The following is a 21769-nucleotide window of genomic DNA, read 5'->3' as shown; positions in this document are numbered from 1 at the left end:
TATTTCAAAACCCTTACTCTGTAGATAAATGTATGTTAATTTTTTCCCCTTGTATACTTTTATTTACCTGGGGAAGGAGCTTTTAGGGTTAGGGGGTGGTTTGCTATCTCTTTAGCTAGCAGAATAGTGTGCCTTTGATCCTCACACATCTGTATCATGAACACAGCAGCCATGCTTCACAGGAAGGTCAGAGCTGGCTACCAGCAGTCTTGCCCTTTACTGACCTTATGTCATCCTTGGATGCTGTCATATGCTGCTTTGAGTGAACCAGAGAAACAGCCATTTGCAGCATGAGAAAGCCCCAAAAGCTTTGGGATTTACCTCCACTTCAATAATAATGAATATTTTTTAGCATTAGAATGTGTTATGTCATTTGAATTGATTTTGATTATACTTCGGCTTGGGAAAGGAATTATTTTAAATAGACACTGGTACTTTCTGAACTTGATAGCTAAGGATTCTAAAATGCACATTTTATACTAAGTTTTAACCAGTCAGGAAAATGTTATGTAACCAGTGATAGTTTATTTTTTGTATGAATTTTGTTTAGGCTGCAATGTTTAGCTTTTGTTAACTCCTCACTCTTGCTGTTTTAAGTTCATTACTATGTTTAACAACCTACTTGCCAAGATATTTAGCATGTAAAATGCAGGGTTTTGATTTAAAAAAAAAAAACAAAACAGCTTCATATTGAAGCTGAGACTTACCATAAACAAGTTGAGTGGCAAAAAAAAAAAAAAAAAGAAAAGAAAAAGAAAGAAAGAAATGCAAATATCTGCCATCCAAATGAATAGCTAAGTAGACACCAATAAATGGCCACTTCTGGGATTAATTTGGGCTAGTAAAAGTATTCCTAGAAAGACAGTTAGGTTAAGTCCTCACACTTACTTAGGAACTGTGTCTGTCAAGTAAATTGAATGTATGCAGGTAAAACATGGTGATTTGCGACCTGTGTTTAGGGGCTTCTGGTGGAGCTAGAATTAGCCTGAACAGAAGGCACTTCAGGCTTTCTAAACCCTGTTTTAACCAGAACAACTCTGTTCTTCTGGTTTTTGTTTGTTTTAGTTTGGCTTGGTTGGAGTTTCATCAAAGATGTTGTTATTTGAAAAGAACCTTTTTTTGGAAAAATTGATCTAGTCTAATACTCAGTGAATAATTCAGTGAAATCTTAATGTTACCTCCCCCCGTCCTGTATGTGACCCTCATCTCAATACCAGAAGCCCTGCTAAGTGGAATCCATAATCATAACATGGCCATGGAGGAATGGCATAGGATCTTCACAAAAACGTGCTGAAGAAAAGTATGTCCTTTTGTTTTTTTCCTTTCAGTTTTTGTTTTTAAGACTTTAGCCACAAATTATTAAATTAGTCAACAAATATGCAGCTCATGCTTGGAGTAAAAGGGATTTATCTTATTAAATCCTACATATCTTAACAATAAGCAGAGTGGAGCTGGCAGTTGCTCCAGAAAAACTCATCCATTTTGGGGAGTTTTTGGGAGCAGCCATGGAAGCCATGGAAGCTTCTGATTGTGGTTCTGCCCCTCCTTTATCTTGAGCTCTCCAAGGTTCTGACCTGCCTCTCAACCAACAACCAACTTCGCTGTGAGCCACGTGTACACACACACACACGTGTGCGTGTGTGTATGTGTGTGAAAGAGCTATTTTTTTTTTTTACTTGCAGGATAAAATCGATCAGACCATTCCCTGGCTTACAACCAATGAAATCTTCTAGCTACTTGTGCTAATGTGATCCTGATTCTCATGTCAATACAGAACATGACAGTTATATATTCTTGAGGAGGACATATGTCTTGGGCAAAATGCACAAATACCTTTGTAGCTGAAAAACCACTTTCCCATAAAAGTTTGTGATAGGACTGGTAAGACTCACAATGGACAAAAAGCAAAATAGGAAATTTTAAGTCTGAACTTTTCAAAATGCCATTCAGTAGGCAGCCTCACCCAGTTGCTAGGTAAGCCAAACTTCCAACTAACAGAGGAATTCTAGGGCATGTTCAAATATCTATCAAGAGATGACCTACTGGTGGAGTCTTATCAGAATTTATCCTCTCAATTTTGTGCCAGGGTGTCAGAATCTTTGGAGGTGGCATACTTCACATTTCTAGTTTCCTCCATAGGCAAGTAAGCTTTAAATCTAAAACATGTAAAAGTATCCCAAAATGATACCTAATTATAATTATGGCTCCATTTATAAAATTAAAAAGCCTGTGATGTCCCTTCTTGCCCATCAGAAATTGCTATATAGATTACCTTTCAGTTCCTCTTAAAAGAAGGTGACCAGTATACAGCCCCACTCCATCTTGAATTTCCACTTCAAATGAGTCTCTAGGATCACCCAGCTTAATTCCAACTTGTGTTTCTTTCTTAAGAATTAGGGATGGATAAATGGGAGGAAACAAAGGTGGGAGAGAAGTGGAGAGGGAAAAAATTTTAAACCACATCTCTTGATCCAATCTTCCTCATTTATTAAGAGAAAGAAAGTAGGCAGATTCCTTTCTATCTTGGAAAATCCCTCAAATGGGACAGGAATGAAAAGAATACCCTCCAAAGGAAAAGAATCTTAATTAGCCATTTTTCTCTTAAAACTGTAACCACGCAGAGAATAAAAATAATGTATTTTCCGAAACATACATTAGAGAACTAAGGCCAAGAACACTAAAATTATTGAATATAAGCACCATGAAGAGTACTAGAGTGACTAATAACTAAATATACTCTATTTCTTCCATAGGCGTTGTCTTTATCCTCACAATTTTAAGGTAATATCTTTTAAATACAAAATCAAATCTATTTGGGGCCAAAATGCTCAAGTTTTAAACCAGTGGTTTCTCAAAAATACATGAATTAATATTATTAGGATAAAATGTCAATGTAGGCTAAAATTTGACTTATGAATCCTAAACATTAAAACTATTTTTGTGGCCCCAGGTTGGCTGTGGTTCTGAAATGAATGTGACCATTTACCTTAGCTAGTGATGCCACACACGGTCTCAATTAATGCTACTCAGACCCAGAGAATGAAAGGCAATGGCAGAAAGGGAATTAGCAAATATGATTTCTAACTTAATTCAAATTGTTTTTCCTGGGGATGTATTTAAATTTTCCAGGTTGCTCGAATATCATCCAGGGATGTGATTTTGAAGGAGACAGCTTGTTACTGTTTTTCCTGGCTGTACTACAAGAAACAACAGTGTGAGCTTATTTTAAGTTAATGTGTGCTTCTGTGTTTCTTTACAAGAAATTAACTGCAATCATTTAGTTAAAGCAAACACTTTGTTAGTGTTACACTTTTCATTAGAAAATGTCTTCAGGAATCTTTCAAACTTAGAGAGTTAAGAATCCCAATTCCGTCCAAAGATTTTAAACTTGGAGCAAATTATTTAAATCACAATGAACGATCATTTAAGCTTAGTGACCCTTTGCTGGCACTGAATATTTTATAGCCATAGGGAACTCCTATCCATTCTCCCAGATCAAGATAGTAACTTTTTTCCTGTCTCAGTCGGCACCAGACCCCACGGTAGATTCTTATTTCATTCTGACTATGATAATCACAAAGAAACCCGCAGGAATGGGCAGTATGGAACAAGAAGAGCAAACAGTTTCAACCAATTTATTATTTACAACTGCAGAAAATCTGCAGGCTCTGACACCTAGTTTCTGACCTCTGCCCTAGATGACTTCCCTAGTGAGACTAGGCCCCTGGGCTACAATGATTTATATTATGTAACTGTTTCTCCGCACCTTAGCTGAGCTCCCTGGACTTTAGACCCGCAATATTTGCCAGACCCTCTTCCTTTTAGTCAAAATCCCAACTGTAGGCTTTCCTGGCCAGTGGTCTTAAAACCACCAATGTCCTAGTAACACAGCTTACGTGTAAATGGGCAGGTAAAACTCCGAATGAAAAGGAGACTACCCCAGGCTCTTCAGGTTGTAACAGCCACATGCAGCTATAAGAGCAAGAAAGAAAAAGCAAAGCAAAATAGACACTCAACTGAAGGAAACGATATCCACAAAGCACAACACGCGGGATACTAAAGAGCTTTCAATGTCTTTATTCTTCTCCCTAAAAACTCTACCTCTTATCCCCAGATCCATATAATATCCTTGGTCTAAACATACATTTAGTAAACATCCATTGTTTCACGTCCAACTCCCATTCCCCTCTTGCTGATAACACCAACCCAAATTTTGTGGGGGAGACTTCCCTTCCCCATTCTCAGGCATAAGTTTTGAGTGGGAACCTCCAGTTCTCTATAAGCTCTATAGGTCCTCACTATCTAACTCCATCAACATTGCCTATGCACTTAGCTCAATGTTTTGATTCAGCCATTGGACACATATCCAATCAAAGCCAATGAGATAAATAAAGACATCAGCTGGGACTGCTGAGAAATAAAGGCTTTCTTTCTTCCTATGAAAGGAGAATATAAAGTCTGAATTGGAGTAACAATTTTTTATTCACAAGAGAAAAGACTTGTGAACCTGTGTGGATATGGGGACTAAAAGTTAGCATAATGGGAGGCAGAGCAAAGAAGAAAAGAAATGGGAAGAAATCAGGTCCTTAAATAACATTATTTCAGCCACTGGACCAAGCTTTGTCTGATGCTCAATTCTGGACTGTTAAGTTCTCTAAGCCAATTAATCCTCCTTATAGTTAAAGCCAGTTTGAATCAGGTTTCTGTCACTTAAAAAAATGGAAAAAAAGAAAAATAAGAAAATAAAAGAGTGCTGACACACCACAACACCATTATCACCATTTTACCTCTTTAGGGGAAAGATCAGAGGAAGAGGCACATGAGCTCTTACTAGGCCATATAACTATTCAAGAGCACTTCAACCAAAAGTATAGATTTGGTATGGGTTTTCTGCCAGAGACAAAAGTTGAGTAGCTTCCTACATTTATCTGCAGAAAAATCTACACAGAGGATTAATCTATTTTTACTAACCCAGCAATGATTATAACGATTTTTCTTAAGGAAAAAATAAATAATAAGGAAAAGAGGAAAAACAGAATCTATATTTTTGTGTATTACAACTCATTCAATAAATTTAAGTTAAAATGGATCTGAAATAGGTATCTGAGATGTTCCCCATCCTAGAGCTTTTCAAACACCAATAAGGTATTTGATTCAGTGGGTAATCAAGTGAAACTTATAAAAAAGTCAACAGTCCCATTGAAGGACATAAAGGAGAAAAATGAACTGTTCCAGACTAAATAAGGACCCTTTGATTACTGACATGTGTCTTTGATTACTGACATGCACACAATGAGCAGTACCCCAGCTCTTCTTTAGCACTGACCTTAGACAGGAGGCCTTCACTGGCTTCACAGTCCCTTAAACAGGAGATATTTTTACCTTTCCTCCACTTGACTGGAACATATTCAGTACGTACCAGCTGTCCTGTGGTATCATATGAATGCGGGCTCCATGCCACACTGGAAATGTGTGCCTCTGCCCAGTAAACCTTTACATCTTTTGCACACATTCTCTCCCCAGGAGACCTAAAATGGGTCCCCAGAAGGCAGCCATGGTGACTGCCTTCAAACCATTTATCAACTTAGCAATACACAATGATTATTGTTTCATGAACTGTCACTTCCTTAAACTACTGCCATCCGTCTCTAGCCCCTAAACCCATTCCTCACCAGTTCTTTCAAAACTGTGGTGCCTCTCAAAGTAAACTAAATAAAAGCATCTGTTTCAAATGGTACCATTCAAACAGCCTTCCCTGGGTCTCAGGATAAATAATCACGAAGACATAACTCTCTCCAATGAAGTGCGTCAAGAACATTAACAAAGCCTTAACATCCCAAGCTATCAATTTCGACTGCCATCAACTCATCGTCAAACAGACTAGGTTTCTTTTTATTAATAAAGAGCATTTTACGTTTTAAAAAATCCCTTAATAGAAGGCTATCAATATGCAATCTTCATTAACCAGGGAAGCCTGATCTTTCCCTACAAGTATATGAACCTTTTCTACCTACTACCCTAGCTTCCACACTGGCTATCATCGGAGTAACTGTGGAAGCATCTTAAAAAGACAGAGTATCAGATCCAACCCTCTGATACACTGATTAAGTATGCTTGAGGTGAGACCTGCTCCTTGGCCCTATACAGTCTTTTCATGATTTTGGAGTCAGGTTCAGGCATTCACATAGCAGGCAAAACCTAGAACACTTAATTATTTTTCCAGTGAATTTTCTCATTGTGATTAAAGGCCCAAATAATTTCATATAAACTCACTAGACCTTCACATACAATCCATTGACTAAATGATGGCTAAAAGCTCCACCCACTAGAGCTTTCCACTAGTTGCCCCACACGTATCCCAGGAAGTTACAGATTGTTTCTCCAGACCTCTGGTCTACTTCTAACAATGAATATCACCTGGAATCCAGAGCTGCCCATATCCAGGGGGGAAAAACATCTTCAACAATGGAGAGCCAACATCATTCTTGCTCCTTTCTGCTTCTCCTATAGTAATGAATTTTACTAAACTTGATCCTTTCATCTGCCTAGATCTGTAATATCATCCAGGCTCCCTGTGAGATCCCATCTCCCCTGATTTAATATCACTTGTGCCCTGGGGGGAAAGTGCCAAATAGCTTACTCAATGGTGTGATCATTCTCAAATTGGACATATTTATTTGTGTTTAATTTTAAATCATCATCTTTTCTCTCAAATGTTTTTGTGATGGTTTCATTAAGATTAAGGAATTATGGAGCATTTGCAAATTGACCGCCTCAGCCTGCAGACATGCTTTCTTTGACCCACACAAATTTTTATTTGAAAATCTTTAAACAAAGCATACACGCTTCAGCAGGTCACAATCCCCACCAATTCCAACTGTTTTATACCTACTTTTTCATTCATTTGTGTTACCTGGGTACACTTGACTGGCTCCTTCAGACATTGGAGTTCGTAGCCCCTGCTACAAATAAGATTATTGAGATTTTAGGGCATCTCCTAAAAAGACTGTTTATTTCCTCCCATGGTCTCTTCATTTATGGTAGATGCATCAGGTCTTTATTGGTGTCATGTAAGCAAAAGAATAGCTGAAGTTTCTCAGTCATTGAAAATTAAAGATGAAAAGAAACCTCTTCTATTTATTGCACCCACTAATGTTCATAAGAAATCACTGATTGTCTGGGTAATATAGTTACTTCATATCACTGTCTTTCTATGAGATTATAAACAATGGGAGAACAGGAACAGTATCTTATTCATCTCTCTGTGTTAGACATTATGGGTTATTCAAAGTGAGCACTCAAATTATTTTTCAAGTGAATGATCACTACTATTCAATTCATTATAAACAAAATTAGGTATATTAAAGGATCCAAAACATTTTCCAAGGTCAATAAAGATACTGGCTACTGGGAGCCAAGTTAATCTGTGGTTATTAGCAGAAGTAGACAAAAGAAAATTGGAGAGCAATTCTGAAAATACAATATTGCAATAAGACTAATTACAGTCATCAATCACAAAAAGTTTGAACAATCTGAAAAATAGTGTCTTAAAAGCATTCTAAGACATAATTTCTTTCCAAAGGCTATCACACTTAAAATAAGAACGTAAAAATAGTTATAAAAATGAAATGAAATTATTATGGCTCAATAGACAAGGTCTAAGGGATACAAAATAGCACATTAAATCAGTTCATAAAAACTGTATGTGATGTTGATCTTCCTGTTTTTCATAAACCTTATAATTGTGATTCCAGAAAGCTACCAAGCATCTGCCTCTATGTAGCTAATTCTTTTAATCTTGGAGCTCTAACAAGGAAATAGAGAGTATACTGTGCCAGGATCACTATCTTCTCCAGCCAAAAGCATTATGTCTTGGAGCCAATTTCCTCTTAGTAAATTTTGATCAAATTTCTTTCATTTGCAGCTTCCTTAGTACTGGTAATGGCTGCACATGTCACAGGTTGATATATATGTATATATGTTTAACAATATACATTATAAATTTAACAATAATATGTACACCTGTGCACATGAGTAAATACAAGTCTATGTATGCAGCCACACATATATATGCATTCATAGTGGTTCCTGTCTCTTTACGTGATTCTCTGTGACTACCATTCAGGCTTTCTTAATCCAGTGAAAATTCTCTGGTAACAAACATTACTTTGGAACTCTGCATTAATCAACTCTGCTATACAGCTACAATATAACGACAATTAAGGTTAATAATAATTCTGATGCTATAAAGTCTCTTAAATGCTTCCAAACCATCAAAAAAAAGATCACATTATGTTCTACTTTTAGTGAGAGAGGTATTTTATTTAAAAAATCAATTATTTTAAAAGAACTGGTGGCTCATATATAGCTTATATATTTTTATGAGTCTGTATATTGGATTAATCAGTATACCTTATTTCTCCACTATTCTCAATACAGAAGAATTTCTGTAATTTTTATATATGACACCTAACATTAATATACACACATTAAACATATCATACACAGAGGTTACAGATTAACCAGATCACCATATTTTTCAACTACAGTATATAATTCCTTAATCCTTCAAGTGCTAAACTAAACTGTTAACTCTCTAGTTGCTCCTGTTATTGTTTAAAATAAAGCATATTTAGTATAATTCACCTTACTTGATGAACAGGGGTCATTCTTATAAGAACAGATAGCCACTTTTAAAAAAGAGTGATATAGTTAGGGACGTTTTAGGTGAATAGGCTAACTGTCCTTAAAATAAATGATACCAGGATACTGTACCTTTAGAATCCTTGTTGCTTTTGATAGTTCTTTTCTACTTGCTATACACTTATTTGTCTCATTTTGCTATAACTAATGTCACTGCAAATTCTAATCTTCAGTCAAGCATTATATACAATTATCTAAATAAAATCTAAAGATGCCTCTATATGTCATGTATAAAATAAAGCACATAGTCCTTATTTCAGCTATTTCACAAAATTTAGAAACCAGGATGGTAGGGGAAACCAGGGTTACTTTTGGGTTTGTGACTATGTACCAAGTAATTTAAGGTACAAGAAATTTGGGACATATATCCAACTACCAATTTATATGAACTGCAGAGGAAGAAAGGAACATGTTAAACTATACCACAGAGATACAATCAGCAAAATCTAGTCTGTGGTAATTTTCTAGGACAAATGGCCCTGTTTCTGCAGCTATAAATTGCAAAAAAGGGAAAAAAAAAGATGGAGAAAACCAGTAAGTTAAAAAGACTTGACATAACAATCACAATGCATAGATCTTAATTCAAACAATTAGGAATTTGAACAATGACTGGTTATTTGAAGATGCTAGGGAATTACTGTCAATTTGTTTAGATAAGATAATGGTATTTTGGTTATGCTTTTTAAAAGATTTATATTTTTGCATATTATACTGAAATATTTACAGATGAAATGTCATAATATGTGGGGTTTGCTTCAAACTACGATGCTACTAGGCAGTAAGTGAACAGGAGTATAGATGAAACAAGATTATGACGTGGCAATTATTGAAACGAGATCCATGGGGATTCATTACACAATACCCCAAAATAGAAAGTTTTTCAAATAAGGAAATTCTACAGTTGTAATTAATTTTGTTGTTTTGATTTCTGAAAATCATACCTAAGAATTATGATTGGATTTCTAAAATGGCTACTTACAAATTTATAGCCATGACGTGATGTTAAAAGTTAAAGAAGGTATGCAATTAATCTTAATTGTTTAATCTGGCTTAAAAATTTATCAATTTTTCAAAACTTCCTTAGTCTTTTACTCTAAATGTTACAAACATTTTAAAATGCATTGTTTCCTTGAAAAAGAAAATTTTCACAGGGCATGCTGCAAAACAGCACAAAAATTTTTATCTCAAATTTAATAATTACAAATTTAAAAGTCCAAAAAATACTAACAAAATATAAGAAATGAACTTAAAGCTCTCTTCAGGAAGTCAAAATCCTTAGATTAACAGACAGGATTTCAATTATTTATGTTTAGCATTAAAAGGTTGACAATTACTATTACAGATTTTCTAAGTCAGTAAAACACAGCTAAGGTTGTCTATGATGTATTCACTATGAACTAGACAAGATACATACATAAAATAAATCTATAGCTCATTCTAAAAGTATTTCTATTCAGTTCTATTCATGTATCAATAAAAATATATAAACTCAAAAGTTTGAAATAGTTATCTCTTTTCCTGACTTGAAAATGCTTTTAATTTAATCTGTATAGATTTACTGAATTTGGAGTAGAACCTAGATAGTAGTTGAAAGTAAAATAAATGGTTAACTAATACATTAAATTAGTTTTAAATTAAAGTCAAATCTCATTGAGACACATTTTGCTTTTTAAAAATAATTCCCGGAGGTGCTAACTAGGCTAAAGTTCATGTTAACCTTGGAAACATCTTCAAATTACTAAAATAAATAAGTCTTTTTAAAATGTATCTTTAAGCCAGGCATGGAAGTGTGGTCCCAGCTACTCAGGAGGGATCACCTAAGCCCAGGAAGTCGAGGCAGCAGTGAGCTGTGATTGTGCCGCCACACTTCCAGCCTAGACAACAGAGTGAGACCCCATATCTTAACCAAAAAAAAACAAAGTATCTTTAAACACACAAATTATATATAATTGTTATGTCAATTAGTGTTTGTGCAAATTAATTTTTTAACCTCCTAAAGAACCATCCCCTTTGATTTTAAAAAGTGACTGATAACCTCTGGTAGACTATTTTAGATATTATAAGTAATTAGCTGTCCTTCTTTTAAAAATTCTATAATAATCTGGACTTTATTTTTCAATCTGGTTTCTTCATAAATGTTCTTGAAACATACTCAAGAAACTGTATTCAATGTGTTGAATGTTTTGTTTATAATAATTTTGTACTTCTATTTTTATTTTCCTACCTACTTAAAAACATTCTTAAAATGTATACAAGGTCTACTGAGTCATTGTCAATTCAAGGCTAGAAACCATTCTGTGGTTAAAAGATTACATCGAACCAGTGTAAGGGCTGAGCTGGCATTTTCCTTTACAGGTTTAAATATCTTGGCTCTCCAAAGCTTGTGTGGGGGCTGCAGTTTGGCATAAAATTCTCAGCAGGATGCAGATAATTTCTCTGAAAAATGTTTTTTAATGGCTAAGTGTTTTTTTTTTTTTTTTTTTTTTGCTTTTTAAAAATGTTGGAGAAAACATATATTAGAACCAGGTTCAAAATTTATGAGACTCTTCCTCTGTAATGTGCCCATTCCTGTAGATAACCCAAGTACAGCAGAGCAATCCCAATCCTAAAGACTTCAGTAAGCACAAAACCTCATTGCTATATGAGTTGAAAGATAAGAACGAAAATCAAAACAAACTGCTTCAATTATAAAGGTAAACTTACGGCTTCTTTGAAAATACATCCATGTGCTAAGCTCTCCCTGGTAATGATTATATGTTGCCCTTGGTCATTCTGGCTTCCACACCTCTGGTTTTCTTTCCATTTTTACATTCAAATATTACCATCTTTATTCCCTAAAATGGCCTTGTGAGATAAGTACTTATCAGTTTTATCAATAATACACAGATCCTGCATAATCCACCTAGTAATCAATAAAACTAAATCTAGAATTCAGATCTGTCTCACCCATATTCATTTTCTATACCTGTAGTTCTCGACTCTGGCTATAACACTAGAATTGGCTTTGTTTGTTTGTTGTTTTTGAGACAGGGTCTCACTCTGTCACTCAAGCTGGAGCGCTGTGGTACAATCTCAGCTCACTGCAGCCTCAACCTCCCAGGCTCAAACGATTCTCCCACTTCAGCCTCCCAAGTAGTGCAATTACAGGTGCGCACCACCATGCCTGGCCAATTTTTGTTTTTTGTAGTGACAAGGTTTTGCCATGTTGCCCAGCCTTAGAATTGGCTTTCCAAACCAACTGATGCCCAGGTTCTACCCCAGACTAAATAAATAAATTGAAATCTTTGGGAGCTAGGATCCAGCAATCAATATATTCCTGATTTCCCCATGAAATAATCACAGCGCCACAAGAAGAAGAGAAATGTAGAAAGCAGGATGGCAGACATGGTCAACATTAAATTACCTACTTGCAAAACGAAGCTTTAATGTCATTTTCTTTTTTCACCCTACAGTCACCCACTTCCCCATTCCCAAATCAGTAAACACCAAGAAGTCACTTAATTTTAGTATTTGCCTACATGAAGTATATTGGGAAATTAAATCCTAATAATCACCAAAATGTATAAAACAATTCTAGCTAAAACACCCTCTAGATGATTTATAATTTTATACCCTCTTTAGCTACTGGCTCCCTTTATTATATTTTGTGGCCTTTTACTCCTTTCTGCATCTCTATCTTCCAACTGAAATTTTTGTCTTTCATCTCCCTGAAGAATTAGTAAAGGTTTGCTAATGATGAAGTCCCTGCTTTTGTTTACTTGAAAATGGATTTATTTCACTTAAATTAGTCAGTAATCTTTTTGCTAAGTATAGGATTTTAAACAGTTGTTTGGTTTATCACATTAAATATATCACTAAACTGTATTCTCTCTTCCATTAATGCTATTAAGAAGTCAGCTAATAATCTAATGGTTGCTCTTTTGTTTTCTCTGGTTTCTTTTTTTAGATTTTTCTCCTTGTCTTTGGTTTTCTGTAATTTACCATGATGTGTCTAGGAGTAAATTTCTTTGTAGATAGCCATCTTAGGATTAAGTGGACTACCTGAATCTGAGTAATTACATTGATTAATATGTATATACTGAATATATTTAGCTCTTTTTTAAAAAAAAACTTTATTGTAAAATATAACAAATATATGGACAAGTTCACAAAACAAAAATGAACACCTTAATTAATAACAATCACAAAACCAACATCTGTGAAACAGATGGAGCATATGTACAAAGCTAAGCTCATCAGCACATTCTATTCCCCAGAGCAATAATATTCATAGATACAATTACCTATATGAGGAAAGTCAAGACAAGTCTCAATTCCAAGACTTTGTGATACCAGACTTTCTTTTCTTTGGAACTTGGTGTTGTGATGTTCACCTAGAAGTACTAGGAGGTACTAGGAAGAGCCTAAGAATAATATCAGCATGAACGGAAGGCAGAGCAAAGCCCTGATAACATTGTTTAAGCCCTAAAACTATTCACACCCCAAGCTAGTTCTACCCCTGGTCTTTACTGTTATATAATCAATAAATTCCCTTTTTTTTTTTATTTTACCTGTTTGATTGTATTTTCTGTCACTTGCATCTCATCAGGTTCTAACTGCTACAATTCATCATGTGATTGCCTTTCCTGAGGTAATTTCTTTTTCATTTGAACTTTGTTACTACCTTTCTGATATAGTTTGGACATTTGTCCCCTCCACATCTCATGTTGAAATCTAACTCCCAATGTTGGAGATGGGGCCTGGTGGGAGGTGTTTGGTGCATAGGGGTGAGTCTATCCTCATGGTAATGAGTGAGTTCTCACTCTGAATTCACATGAGATCTGATTGTTTGGAAAAGTGTGGCACCCCCTCCTCTCTCTCTTGCTCTTGCTCTCACCATGTGATATGCCTACTTCCCCTTTGCCTTCTGCCATGATTGTAAGATTCCTGAGGCTCTTTCCAGAAGCAGATGCCAGCACCATGTTTCCTGTACAGCCTGCAGAACTGTGAGCCCAAATAGATTACTTTTCTTTATAAATTACTCAGTCTTACATACTATTTAATAGCAACACAAGAACACACTTTCTTTTCTACCTTGTATCACAGTTCCATCCTGTCTTATAGCATAACTGTCTGTAGCCATATTTCTCCACTACTAAAGTGTTAGCATGGAGCACAGTGCCTAAATATGAGGTATTCAATAAACAGGTATTGAAGAAACTGTGAATGTATCAATGAATCATTCATTTTTGTATCCCTTGCACCTAGTGCAAGCCTTAAATATAATATAGGCTCAATACATGTTTGTAGAAGGAATTAACTAACAAAAAGATAGGAATAATATCACAGGAAGGCAGACGTCAGTACATACACAAATGGGATCTTAAAATAATCCTTCCTGGTGACTAGAATGATCCATGTGGAAGTAGATAAGAGTTGAAGACATCAGTAAAGTCATGTTTCCCTTAATATAGGTACAGATGGCTACATAGACAAATATTTATAGATATGTACATTTCCTTGCTCTGTGAGCTGAAAGGACCTAAATAAAATCAATGACATCCAAGTAGCAGCAAGCACATCTAGCACTAAGATCTTGGTTTCTAAGACCTTTCTCCAATAAAAAGGACAAGGGATCCTTGGAGAAATGGCTGATACCAGGACTGGAGCAGAAAACTGACAAGATGAACCGAGATCATCTCATAGTGCCAGAAAGTAAGAAAATGCTACAAAAAAAACCAAACAAATAAAAACATCTATAATGATGCGGGCATATCAAAGGAATATAGGAACCAAGTGGAAGAACTTCCAATGGTCAAAGCTGGAAGAATTTGAAGAACAAAATAAATAACATAGTATTGGACTGTAACCCAAAGTATAAAATAAGTACCTATAAGTCCATACTGATACAAATAAATTAATAAATGGAGAGAATAGACAAATCTCCCAGACAGTAGAATTCCAAATAATTTATGTAGACACTGCCCTCAAAGAGGGCATAACTCCCCACTTCTGTGGGTTGCACACAGTGAGACCCTTCCATAGTAAAGGATAAAAGGGGGAAAGAAAGAGTAGCTTTATAGGGTAGCAAACACTCCCTCAACCCAAGTGATTAAGGTCAACAATAGTGAAAAGTCATATCAAGAGTATGTGACTATCAATATGACTTGATATGTGATGAAAATGGCTTTGTACCTCTGAGGTCTTTCTACCAAAAGCCTATAACCATCGCCTAAACATGAAAAAAACATCAGACAAATCCCAACTGAGTGACATTCTATAAAATACCCAGCCATTTACTCTGCAAAACCATCAAAGTTACCGAAAACAAGGAAAATACGAGAAACTGTCATAAAAGGAACCCAAACAGACATGAGGACTAAATGCAATGTGGAATCCTAGACGGTATCCTAGAATAGAAAAAGGACATTAAGAAAAAATTTTTTAAATCTGAATAAAGTATGGACTTTAGTTAATAATAATATATCAATACTGGTTTGTCAACAAATTGTCACAAATGTACCATAGTAATATAAGATATTAACAATAGGGGAAGCTGAATGTGGGGCACTTAGGAACTCTCTGCTCTCTGTACTGTCTTGGCAACAATTCTATAAATCTAAAATGAAAATTCTAAAACTAAAACTTTATTGACAGATAAATAGCCCTTCCCTCAAAAGATCCTGTATACCAAAAGCACACAAAACAAGCTAGTTGTAAGACCAGCCTTTGAAACAAGTGAAGAATATGAAATAATTAATTTAAAGATCCTGAAGGAATATAATCAACAATCAACTGCACATTCTTTTTAAATGCATAATAAAAGTCTCACTCCTCTGAAAAACTAATGTATACACATGAAGTTCGTAACTATTTCAGGAAGCATGCTTAACAGCAAGTGGCTAAAAAGGCATTAAAAATTTCTGAAATCCTTAGTACCATAAAGGAAAAAATATTACCCTCAAATCATGAACATCTCACAAAAGTTTCAATGTCTTGGTTAAACCATACTAGGAAGAAGGAAAACAAAACCTAAGGCTGTGGAAGTTTTTTAAAATCACAGCGTAGACTGGCAATGAATAATCCTTAGCATTGTATTCTAAACCCCTTACAATTCTACTTCAACCTACTTTTGTAGCCGTATTTTCTACTATTTGCCTATGCAAACTACTCCAAGCAAACTGGCTTTCTCAGTGCTTCCAATATGCCATCCTTGGTATATGATGCTTCTCTGTACTTTTGTCCCCGTCTACAGTGCCATCCCCCCATCTCTTGCCTTCTAAATCCTACTCCTGCTTGAAGAGTCAGCTAGAACCCTTCTTCTTCCATAAAGTCTCAGACTTTATGCACCTTAGGTACAATAAGCACTACTTTATCAGACTTCCTGTACCATTAATGTGGTACTCAGCATATTCATTCATTAAAACAAAATCTTAGTGTGCCTGGTACCACAAATAGACATTAGGGAAACTAAAGACAAGTAAGATAATAGTCTCTGCCTTCAAGATGTTCTCACAAATGTATAGAAGACAAAAAGGTAAACAAGCAATTACTAGACAGAATACAATGCTACAAAGGTGTATATAATGTGCTATGATAATATACTGTACTGTAATTTCCTACAATATTTCCCTTTTAATGTCTAAGTCCTGATTCTCCAATTAAAGCAAAGTCCTTTTGAAAGGTTGGTTCTCTATCTCCTACTCAATGCTATATATATATATTAGCTAAAAACAATTTTGATGTTACTAAAACCTTCATTTCTCCCTTATTCTCTTAAGAGAAACAAAGGTAAAAGCCCTGTTCACAGACAGTAGTCTTAAAATAATGAATTAATAGATTTTTTTAGTAAGTTATCAACAATAACCAACTATTAGTTATTCAGAGTAAGGGGAAAGATGGTTAAGAATTCACAAGTAATCACCATTTCATTTAGATTCAAGTGGAACTCTCTATGAGTAACAAACAAAAATAAAGAAAAAGGACTGGTTTGAGATACATCTTTTACCTTCCTGCAGAGGTACTAGCAATCAGGAACAGATCAAAAGAACAGACACCAATTTTAAAAAGTGCTTAAGATAAATCTGTAATGTCTTAGGAAAAATGCTTATGATAATATATAAAGTAAAAAAAAATTGAAAAATGTAGACAAACATATGTCCATGTGGCATATGCAGAAAAACACCAGAAATAAAAATCTACTAAACTGTGAATATTCATCTTTAACTCATCTAGGGTTATAGACTGGTTTTTCTTGGTACTTACTTGTATTTCGAATGCTAATAATAATAATAATTATTATTATTATTTTAAAATCCAGCTCTTTGAAGGGAGTGATGGAGAGAATAGGAGGCGACAAAGAGCAGATGGATGACAAGAGACGACCAACCAAAAGACAATGGGTAATCTTCAAAACTGATTAAATAACTCCTCTGGATAAGCACTTTTTTTTTCTTGAGACTGAGTCTCACTCTGTCGCCCAGGCTGGAGTGCAGTGGCATGATCTTGGATCACTGCAACCTCCACCTCCCGGGTTCAAACAATTCTCCTGCCTCAGCCTCCTGAGTAGCGGGATTACAGGTGCGTGCCACTATGCCCAGCTAATTTTTGTATTTTTAGTAGAGACGAGGTTTCACCATGTTGGTCAGGCTTGTCTCAAACTCCTGACCTTGTGATCCACCCACCTCAGCTTCCCAATGTGCTTGGATTACAGGCGTGAGCCACCATGCCTGGCCCTGGATAAGCATATTCTTGAACTGCAATGGTTTATACTCAACTCAGTACCTCATTTTCCCAATAGCTGTTTTACAAATTCAATAGAGTAGATCAAAACTGGCAACATCTGCTAAATGTTATATTTGCCATTGGATTTCAAAAAATAACTTGGTTTGCCTTTTCTTCATTTGTCTTAGGAGAGTGAATGTTTTTAATATACCTTGTTTGTGCTTTCAAGGTGCTCTGTTTTTCTACAACTATGCTTTTAAAGCCTTGTTTATAACACATGCTTTTAAATTATATGTGTATGCATATGTGTATATATTAATACTCTTCTTAATCTATAATTGGGTATAATAGCAACACCTTTGGAAAACAGATGAAATCAAAAATCTTAATTTTGAACCAGTGTTCTTCTACTGTCTTCCTTTAGGAAGTATATTTTTTAAAAAATAACATCAACTTTCTTCCTATTTCATAAAATGTTTCCCTGGCTGATGAAACAGACATGGTAGAAATACAGTAGTTTTTAGTTCATTAACACATAAACCAGTTCTCCATCAAAATTTCTAGTAATTTTCTCATATTCTCTTGGGTCATTTACTGATGATGCATCCTTTGATTACAAGCTGCATTCAACTCAAAGAGAACCAGAGATGCCATGCTAAATAATGTTTTATTTCTACCTTAGGAATATATATATTGGAAGTTAACATCTAGGTTTTCATAAAAAAGGAAGAAATACAGTTATCTTCATTTTATTAATTTGTTATTGAATATTTTATTAATATCAAACATTTTATTAATTATTAATGATTAATTTTATTAATTCTGTATTCTTACCAAGGTGTAATACATGTACATTGTATTTTATGATCTGCTGAAGTCTTCTATACTTTTGCTTTGAAAGTAAATTTTAAAATTATATGTTCTCAAAATATAATGGAGACGACTTCCAGGTGGGATGAAGTAGCTCTGTACAGATCAGCACTCTCAATAAGAACAACTAGAAAGCTAAATAAAATATAGAAATCTATTTGAAGGCATTTGCTATCTATGGAAGCAATGAGAACTGGGAGGCTGAGAATCGAGAGGAGAAAACCTCAGGGAGAGGAGCTGATGCCTGCAGCTTCTTTTACCCTGGGGACATTTGCAAATTCAGGGTACAGGAGGGAGGCTGAGAATCCAGGCTATGCACAGTCACAAAACTGCTGCTGAGGCTTAGAGAAACCATTGGAACTTTTGGCAGAGTGTTGAGAGACCTCAAACATACAGCCAGCTCCCCTCAAGACTTTGATGAATTTTGGGGTAGCCCAGGTCAAGAAGCTAAAAATTAAGAAAATGCCTCTGAAAAGCAGAGCAAAGCAATCAGCAGTCTTGTAAGACAACATTTAGAATTTGAGATCCACACTGCTTGTGTGTTTAAATATTTGACAAATGACAGAGAATTCTATTCTGAAGTATGTTGTGGGCCAAGGCACTTAGAATTGTTTAGGAACACTGGCCACTCCAGTCTCCCAAGTAAAACCCTGAAGAGCACTATCCCAGAACAGAAGTGAACCAGAAGTAAACAGACTCTTAACAAAGCCATAAACTAGCTTTGACTCAGCAAAATCCCTGACTGGATTAAAGTGACCATCCAATCACATCAGCCTATGTCCCTATCAGAGGGGACAGTAAACCCTCTCTCTGGAAGAAGACTGTGTTATCTGGAGCCTCTGTAGTTTCTTAACTGGAAGGTCTGACATTCACTCAAAACTACCAGAAACACCAAAAACAGAACCACATGACAGATAACCAAGAAAAAAGCAAACAAAACACACACACACAAATCGAAGGATATTCCAGATATTAAAATTAGCTCACATGCACTAGAAAACAAATATGATTAACACAAGCCAGAAAGTGGAGAAAGCCATTTAGATATAGATGAAAAGATAAGTTAACCAGATAATTGGAATTTATAGAAAATAATCAAATAGAATTGTAAAACTGAAGAACATATTCTCTAAAATTAAGAACTCATGAGGGGCCAGGCGTGGTGGCTCACACCTGTAATCCCAGCACTTTGGGAGGCCGAGACGGGCGGATCACGAGGTCAGGAGATCGAGACCATCCTGGCTAACATGGTGAAACCCCGTCTCTACTAAAAATATAAAAAAATTAGCCGGGTGTGGTGGCGGGCGCCTGTAGTCCCAGCTACTTGGGAGGCTGAGGCAGGAGAATGGCGTGAACCCGGGTGGCAGAGCTTGCAGTGAGCTGAGATCGTGCCACTGAACTCCAGCCTGGGCGACAGAGTAAGACTCCAACTAAGAAAAACAAACAAAAAAGAACTCATGAGGATGGGTTTAATAGTAAAAATAATAAACTGGAAGATAAGTTTGCCATTATCTAGTTGTGCTATTCATTCATTTATTGCCTCTCATCTCCCAAAGCCATTCTGCTTTAACCTGTTTATGAAGTGGGGGCCAGACTCTGTAAACATTTTTCTTCTGCCAGTGAGTGCAGTGTTCAGCTTGTCAACAGAGGGTGATGGAGGAACAGTGCAAGGCACAGCAGAGGGAGGAGCTTCTTACCCTGGTTCTATGTACTTTCCTCCTTGCTCCCATGGTGCAGCTGCCAGAGCCATGCAGGAGACCTATTAGTGCTCATCCTCCAGCCTGTTTCACTGAAACCAGCCCATTTCCACTTTGCCAGCTCTGGCTTACCAGCACCCAGTAGGCTACCTGCACCAATTCTGGCCCACAGCACCCCCAGTGAAGGTCTTCATCTTCCCGTAGCCTGCAGCCACACCCTCTCCAACAAGGAGGTGGGAATCTCAGCTGTGACGGGGTGTGACGGGGGAAAGGGTCTTCAAAGTTTGTTCCTCTCCCTTAGCTCTAGAATAGCTGCTCCCTACAACTGCTAGTCTTGCATTCTTTAGAGATCTCCTTTACCCCTTTAGGTAAATAATTCTCTATATTAAATTTTCCCTATTCAAATTACTGCAATGGTTTCTGTCTCCTAACTGGACCCTAACTGATAAACTAATAAAGTTGAGAAACCTCAAACTGTCCTATCATCTATACTATATGACCCAGCAAGTCCACCCTTCGATACATATCCACCAGGAATGGATATATGTGCATTAACCAAGACATGTACAAGAATGTTCATAGTAGCAATATTCACAACAGCAAAAAAACTGAAAATAACCTAAGTGTCAATCAATAGTAGAATGGATAAACTGTGGTATGCTCATACAATAGAATACTATCAACAATGAGCATGAACAACAACCAAAGTAACTACACGGATGACACTCACAAATAAATATTGAGTGAAAGAAGACAAGCACATAGTTTGATTCCATTTGTATGAAGATCAAAAAGAGGCAACAATAATGATGACATCATAAGTCAGCATAGTGTTTACTCTGAGGCAAGGTGGTCATAGTGATGGAACAGGACATAAGTGAGGCTTCTGGATGTTGGAAATATCATTTCTTGATCTAGGTGCTACTTACACAGGTGTGTTTACCTTTTGGAAATTCACCATGCTATACATGTGATTTATACACTCTTCTGTATAAAAGTTATTTGTTAATAATAGTTACCTAAGAGATATATATTATTCATAAAAAAATCAAATAATATGTTTCCAAGTCCCTGGTACTTACCACACATACATGGATATGGTAAAGTGCCCCTCTCCATGTTCCCACAGTACTCTGTACGTATACCTCTATCTCCACACTTGTCACCCTGTGCTGTAATTCTGCTTATCTGTCTTGAGCACTATGTCCAGCTTCAGGGCTAAGGACAAGTGCTTCATAGGTCTCAAATGAGGCATCAAATGGAGATTTGAAAAATGAGAGAACATTCTATTTTAAAATACGTTGTAGGCCAAGGCACTTAAAAGTGTCTAGGCATCGAGCACCATCCATCTGGATAGCGTTTTTCAAGTGTGTGACATGCAGTCCATTTCAGCTTAGTGCATTCTTTGTATATATTTTGTGTATACTGGGGATGGGAACTATTTTGCAAGGACACATTCAGAAGATGTCCTTCTGTAGGTAGCACAGTGAAGAGCACAGGAGGAAAAGTGACAAGGTGTTGGTACTCTTACATTCTACGCAAGCAGAACAGTCACTGAAGGACTCATACAACCAGTGACTAATACCTGCAGTAGCATTAGGTTCACTACCCTGAAGATGCTTGTCCCAAACACTAAATTACCCTCAGCTTCCTCAAACCAGGGAGTCAGATAGCAGTGGTTTCCAATCTACTATAATTGCAATATGCTTTTCTCATTTAACTTTATGATCCACCCTTCCTCCTTTATGCAACTTTATTTTAAGTTAAAGTGAATTATCATTATTACCTTGGGGGTA

The 21769-nt window shown here is 36.1% G+C and overlaps 1 protein-coding gene across 10 annotated transcripts in view; it reads right to left on the bottom strand.

Annotated features, from left to right (window-relative positions):
• BABAM2 (BRISC and BRCA1 A complex member 2) overlaps nucleotides 1–21769 on the bottom strand; it is a 576872-nt gene that overhangs the window by 329260 nt on the left and 225843 nt on the right. The gene's annotated exons all lie outside the window — the stretch shown is intronic.

The sequence above is a fragment of the Hylobates moloch genome, unplaced genomic scaffold, assembly GCF_009828535.3.
Source record: "Hylobates moloch isolate HMO894 unplaced genomic scaffold, HMol_V3 SCAFFOLD_13, whole genome shotgun sequence".
NCBI classification, from domain to species: Eukaryota; Metazoa; Chordata; class Mammalia; order Primates; family Hylobatidae; genus Hylobates; species Hylobates moloch.
The sequence above is the reverse complement of the archived record's forward strand: the minus strand, read 5'-3'. Positions and strand labels throughout refer to the sequence as shown.